Source organism: Corvus moneduloides, chromosome 1, assembly GCF_009650955.1.
Source record: "Corvus moneduloides isolate bCorMon1 chromosome 1, bCorMon1.pri, whole genome shotgun sequence".
Taxonomy (NCBI): domain Eukaryota; kingdom Metazoa; phylum Chordata; class Aves; order Passeriformes; family Corvidae; genus Corvus; species Corvus moneduloides.
Window position 1 is genome coordinate 38,759,108 of NC_045476.1, and position 6,953 is coordinate 38,766,060.

The window sequence follows — 6,953 nt, forward strand, 5'->3', positions numbered from 1 at the left end:
TTAGACCAACAGAGAAAAAATAGGCAAGTTCTCAGAATTGCAAGGTTCTATTCTTCATATTCTGTAGATATGCCTAGGAGGGACAGCAGATCTACAAAAGGAGCAGAAAAATTCAACTTTCATCTTTTCAAGCATCCATTGCCTCCCACTTTTTATGAGACTTCTGTAACAAGGAAGGTGAAATTACTCTTACTTTGGGTGGGGATGACAAAATATTAGTGTAAATATTGGTGTAAAAATGTTAATGAAATGTGAAAAAATATTAGTGTTAAAGCTGATACTTGCTTCCTATGATCTGATTTTGATGCTTCTAATTCTGTGAGAAGAGACATGTGAAGGGCTGGAATTGTTTTTAAGTACACCATGTTGATGAATTCTGTTCCTGTTCAAGGTCACAGAGGGAGAATGAAACAGTGTGCTGTGCCATGTACCAGTGTTCCTGAGACTGAAACTCTAGAGAGTAGGAGAAGGAGCTTTCTTGGCAGCTTTTACCTGCAGAAATTCCTCGTTGCAGGTGGTGAGAGGTGTGAAAACTATAGCTGTTTCAAAGTCAAGGTAACTGCTTCTTTAATATGCGTGCAGCCTGTGTTAAAGCAACAGCTGAAGGTGGAAGAGGAGAAGATAATGATAAAGGTAATAACTGTACCTCTATCACTTCCTTGGGAGTACAAAGGAAAATATATGAGGTGTAGATCACATGCCTTTATCTTACCAATATACTTGATGAAATATTTATGGGATTGTGATAACCATAATATTATTAAGCAAGTAAAAGTACAGCTTTGTGTTGTGTCCTGTACTCTGATAGCTGAAGAGTGTGTTAAGAGATGCTGCTGGATCTCTGACATTGTTGAGGGAATGCAAATGTTCATTAACAATGCTCCAGTGCTATAAAATTTTTTCATGGTTTACATGCTATTATTGTATTTGAAAGCTTATTAATCCAAAGAATAAAATTTGACCCTCTACTCCCAAATTGCAATATGAAGAATCCCTTCCAGGCTGTGATGCTTACCCCCTCCCCCAACTTTAAGTGTAGGGTTAAATCTGCTTGGTATGTAAACACAGCGTAGGATTGGATTTGCAGCTTGAGATGCTACTTCTTCATCAACAATGGAGAAGGGTCAGAATTTGTTGAAGATACAGTGATAAGCATGTTAGAAGAAGACTCCAGTGTAGAACTAGTGCAGGGAGAAGAAGGCAGGCGGAGGAGGATTTCACCCTTCCCACCCTGCCCCCCCTTCTTCCCGCTCCCTGAAACAGCTCCTTAGTGGGATTATTATTCCAGCCTCTGGTGTTGAAGTCATGACTCAGTGACTTCTGCAGTTTTGATGTCCATGTCCGCTTCCATGACTTTTCCTCATCTTCTTTTCTTAGCTCCAGTCATATCAGGGCTACATATGGCAAGAGAGTTCAAGGTTTGCTCTGGTTTACAGCGTACCTCTTTGTCTCCTGCTTACAGGCTTTGGTTAAATGATGAAGAAAAGTGAAGGTATCATTTCTTCAGCTGCAATAAACTAACAGTCAGAACAAAAAGAATCCAACTCCAAGCCACTTGTTTAATAGGTAAATAGATAGGAATCAGCTGCCTTTATTTGGCTAATGCTTAACATAGACTTCTTTGGTCCTTTATGCTAGGAAAACAAAGGCAGGTTGTGTCACCATGCCTTACCTCAGGGACACATTACCCCACCTCAAAAAGAATTCTGCCCCAATCAGATACATATTTTCTGTTAATGATTTCAGTGCTGGCATGCAATAATACTCTTTCAATAATACTCTTTTCTGCACATTTTCAGACTGAGTTGGAAGCACATCCAGCTGCTTTGAGGAGTTGGGTTAAGACTTGTTATGAATATGAACAAAATGGAGCACCTTTGTCCTGCAAATAAAGTAATTTTCACTGGTATCTGGGGCCCTTAAGAACTATGCATGTTGTCCTTGTTACTGCTGGCAGAATATGTCATGTATTGCCCCATATTCTCTGATCCTTCCTTGACTTGCAGCAGAAAAGAGGAGACGGCAGTAGGTGTTGGGACTTGTAAGGAATACGGCTGCGGTTGTTCTCAGGCCATTCAATGTTCTAGGCAATTGCATTTTCTTTGGTTTCAAAGCTGCACTCTTGATCTCATCTGAAATAAAGTACTTTCTTTGCACAGTGGCCAGCTTCTTCTCCATTACACTGATGGAAATACAGAGTTTAGAAGATTATGAACTTATTTATATTTATAGAACTGTTTAGAAGCTGATGAACTTATTCCAGTATATGTTCCTTGAGGTTTACACAGCCATTCTTCCACTGATGATGTTCTCAGCACCTTCATCTGGAGTTCTGCTGGACTGTAAAACTCCCTTCTCTCAAATGTGAGCACTTTCTCTCCAGTTCTGATTAATCAACTTTGTGGTCATAAAATACACTGACATGGAGGAGTTGCCAATTAAGATGCAGTTTGGTAGCTGTGTTTTAACAGATGATTACTATAATACCAGAACAAAGGGATTTAGCTGGCAGTATTCCACAGAATGGTGGTGCTTGTTTTGGTCTTGGGCCATCAGTGAGTCACAAACCTGAATTTTGTGCAGTGTAAAAGTCTATTATTCTTTTTTTCCCAAATTCCGTGACAAATCCAAGTAACCTTGCTCAAGTGTAATGGATTGCTGTATCCCATAACCAGACTGCCACCTCAGGAAAGAAGTAAGGTTTGTAGCAAATGACAAGGAGATGAAGGCCTTTACACCACCAACACTATCTAGTCATTTAGACTTGCTAATGAGTTGTGTGGACCAACAGGATGATGTTGTTTTGACAATGAGAGATGAAATATTTCTCGTCCTGAAAGCACATTTTCTTCCAGACAGTCATTGCCACAGCTGTCTAGCTTGGGCATAAAGCAGAAGTGTTTCATGCAGGTGCTGACATCAGTCCAAACAACCTCCCTGTGTGTAATCAAGCACCAAGCTATTGTCCTTGTGCACCTTAGAATACCTGAGGGGTTTGGGTTGCTGCTTTCTTTAAATTTTAATAACTATATTTAACTTGGAGGTAGGCTACAATAACTATGATTAAAGCAATTGTTCTACTCAGCTGGAATGATTTCTGATCATGCCCTAACACAATACTGCAAGATTTGAAATGCAAATATGTGGGAGGGAAGAAATGTTCTTTCAATAACTTTTTTTTCTATCGGAGTAAAAACCAAAAAGTCTTCCATAAAAATACCAGCTGAGGTAAAATATAAGCCAACAATTTCTCATAAATATTGTATCTTTATGGTAATCAGCTTCATTGACCCCTGTGGATAATTTACTTTTTGAATTAGTATTCTGAATCAGTAGTGAAGAATTAATAAATTAGCTGTTCTTTCAGAACTATTTCCTCCCCCTCGTCCTTTCTGTTCTGTTCCTGTGCTGTTATCATCCTTCAGGGTCTTTGGATTCTTGGACGTTTTGGTTATATTTGCTCTTCTTCACTTTAATCAGTAAAGCATTTTATGCTAGGACATGGGCAGGCTTTCATGGCACATTTCAAATCTTTTTCAATCAGATGTTTTTTTGAGAGGCTGGTGATTGATTTAAATATTGCTGCAAACATTTTCTAAATGAACCTGTCAAACTGTTAAAATGAATGACTGTGCTTTCATGTCACAGTACTGTGTTTATTAATACTAACTAGACTGCCTGGTGGTGGTGTTACTTCAAAGCTTGCCTTGGCATTTCCAAGGAAATTTGCATTGACTGTCAATATGACTGTTAGAAACAAATAGTATCTTTTTCTTTCAGGTCATATGTCCACTTTCTCTCACTTTAAATCAAACTAAAATAAATATTGCATATGGGGGTAATAGAAATTTTCAAACTTTCTTTTAATTTAGAAGTGACAGTGAGTTTGTTCTGTCAGGCATCTTGATCAGCCTGAACAAAGTACCTCAAATAATGGCCCATGTTCCTACCTACTATAATCTTGTGTTGTCCATATTTGTCTTCACAGACATAAAGACCACAAAAGTAAAATTGCCTTTTGCAGAAATAAGGGACAAACTATCCAGAAGGCAATAGCTAAAATGATGAACAGACAAAAATTGTACTGGCAATCACCTTGTTGTTTTGTTTTGGGATAGGGAAGGGAGAATAAGTTGTATGTGGGAGTGGTAATAGCTTCAATGACCCAATTTCATAGAAAAAGAAGTGCCAGTAAAAGGAAGATGCACCTAAAATCATGCAGGGAATTGGCCAAGGCCTTTCAGAGCTGCTGCCACTGCTGAGACGGATTAATGTTACCTTGAAATACTGATAATTCTTGGAAACAAGCAAGCTACCCATTATTTAGCAGCTTAGTTGATAATTGCAGTGTGGGTTTAGTTTTACAAAGTGTAGGTTTATCGGTTTGATTTATGACATGTTAAGCTTTCCAAGGAACTGGAAAAAGCCCTACACTAAGTACAGAATGCTTTGACTTTTTAACCCAGACAAAATACTGTAGCACAATCCAGGCTATTCCAACAGTGTAACAAACCTGGGCTTTGGTAGATGCTATTTGTTTAGGTGAGAGAAAAAAGTGGATAAGCAAGTTTAATGCTTCAGGTAATGGAAAGAGATCCAAAAGAATCTACCCAAAGGAATCTTGAGTTTAAAAGATACATGGTTATGTTCGTGTTCTGATTTACATCAGTAGAAGGAAGATGGTAGCCCACACTAGAAGCTTCCTTTTGATTTACAGTTTGCCAAGCAGGATAGATTTGGTCAACATTCCACATGTGATTCTTCACATGTTTTCCACAGACACTAAATAGTGAATAATTCATAACACACTTTCAGTTAAACTGTGAATCTCTTCTACTTGGATCAGAGTACTGTCTGAACTTAATTTAAAGCAAACAAAGAGAAAAATGAAATGAGTGTTTATTTTAATGCAAACCAAAGAAAAACTGTATGTCTAAACCTACATGAGAACTAAGAAATAGTACAATAGCTTGAAGAATCTTTATCTACAGGCACCTCTGATAAATATTTTGCAAAAGCATATTGCCATCTAGTGTCAAACTCTCTTCTGTTCATTGTACTTTGGACTGCTGCAGCTGCAGTAGGTGGACACTTCCGTGAGAATCATTGGAAATCCCGTAATGTGTTGAGAAATGCGGAACAGCATTACTGCAGCCAGACATCAAGAATACAAGGCCACATTTCCAAATTTAAATAAAGACTAAGTTCAATCATTTTTCATTCCTATATTCAGGGTTGCTGGCAATATAAATGTACCCACCAGAAGTTGCAAGTTTGTTTAAGTCAGTGTCCAGTTCTTCTTTCAACACTGTGAGAAATGGTGAAAAAACAATGTGGTCATTTTTATATACTTGTGTTATTAACTCTTAAATGATTTTCTCTTTGCATATTTTCATCTGTGTTGTTATAGGAGTTCAGCAAGAGAGAGAGGCTTTTGGATTAATTTTACAAAATGAGAGAATTTGAGTGGTCACAAGTATCGATCTGGGATAATGCAGTTTCTTCTCTTCCTCTTTTCACATAGTTTGTTCGGTTTTGGATTTTTCTCCTCTGTGCCCCTCAGTTCTCAGTTTTACTTAATGTGAAAGAGAAATTCTGTATGTTTTATTTTTGATGGTATTCAAAGTTGTAGCTTTCATATCTCTCTTTCCATGTTTTCTCTTAACTTTGAACTCTCTTGATTCATAGCAATGACTTTCAGATAGTGAGCTTAGGATTAGAACTTTATCAGCTGGCTGGAAATACTTTGTTTTAAAAAGAACTTTACTTCTTTTTAAAAAGAACTTTTACCTCTATGATATCCTGCTTTATATTTGTATAAAACTTTGCTGTACTTCAGTGATTGAAGCTGTAATTTCCTATCTTTATGATGTTAAAGAAAAAAAAAAACATTTCCATCTAGGAACAGTATAAAGAAAGCTCCAGTATATCCAGCAATGCTGCCTTCTCTGTGAAGACATTTTCTTCAGCTGATGGGAGGTAACAGTTTTTAACCATTCAGACTAACGTATTTGCATGGAACCATTTGCTGAAAGTTGTCGGGTAGGCAAAGAAAAGGAAGAGGGAGAAGTTTACTGTACATTTCATCATCTGCTCACCTTGAAAAGGTAAAAGTAAATATGGAGTTTTATTCATTTCCTAACTGTATACATGTATACGTTAACTACTGGAGTGCTAATACAGCTGGTTTCTTTTCATCCTGAGAATGAGCACTGAAGAAGCAAGAAGCATTCTTAATCCTGTGAACATATTTAAGAATAGCAGGCATAGTTTCTGTGCTTGCACTTGGGCAGAATTGTTCAAGTCAAGTTAGCAGCCTCTCTTGTGCTTGCTATTTTGAATAAACCATTTTAAGGAGCTGGTTTTGTTTCAGATTAAATTTTGTTTGTTGTTGGAAAATCATGGCTGCAATTGAAGTTTTTTTTTTTCTCATACACTACCATATTCTATTTTCTTATCTTTTGATACATAGCTCTGATACTTACTTACTCTTTTTCAAGCAACTAACATTTGTTGATTGGTGGGTTTGTAATTTCTGGCAGATTTCATAGCACTTTCACCACCTCCTGTCAATAATGCTCTAAGAAAATTATTTCCAAGATGTTTCTTTACTTTTTTCCCCTTTTTTATCACCTTGAGAAGCCAGAAGTATCTAAATCTCCCCCCTGCTGTTTAAATTTTAGTTTCCTGGAAACAACATTTTGGAATTCATATTGGAAGTCTTAGTATGGCTTTGATCTATCTCTAAACTGTTCAAGAAAATCTGTATTTTATTGAAGTCACTGTATCACACACATCAGGTTTTAATAATAACAAAGGCAATCTTAGACATTTTGGGGAAATTGCAAGTAAATGCAGTTTGGGAAATTATATAAATTATTTCCCTTTAAGAAAATGGGAAAAGGAGAGATACCATTGCCAGAGAGAACTATGCATTTCTGATTGAGTTAGCA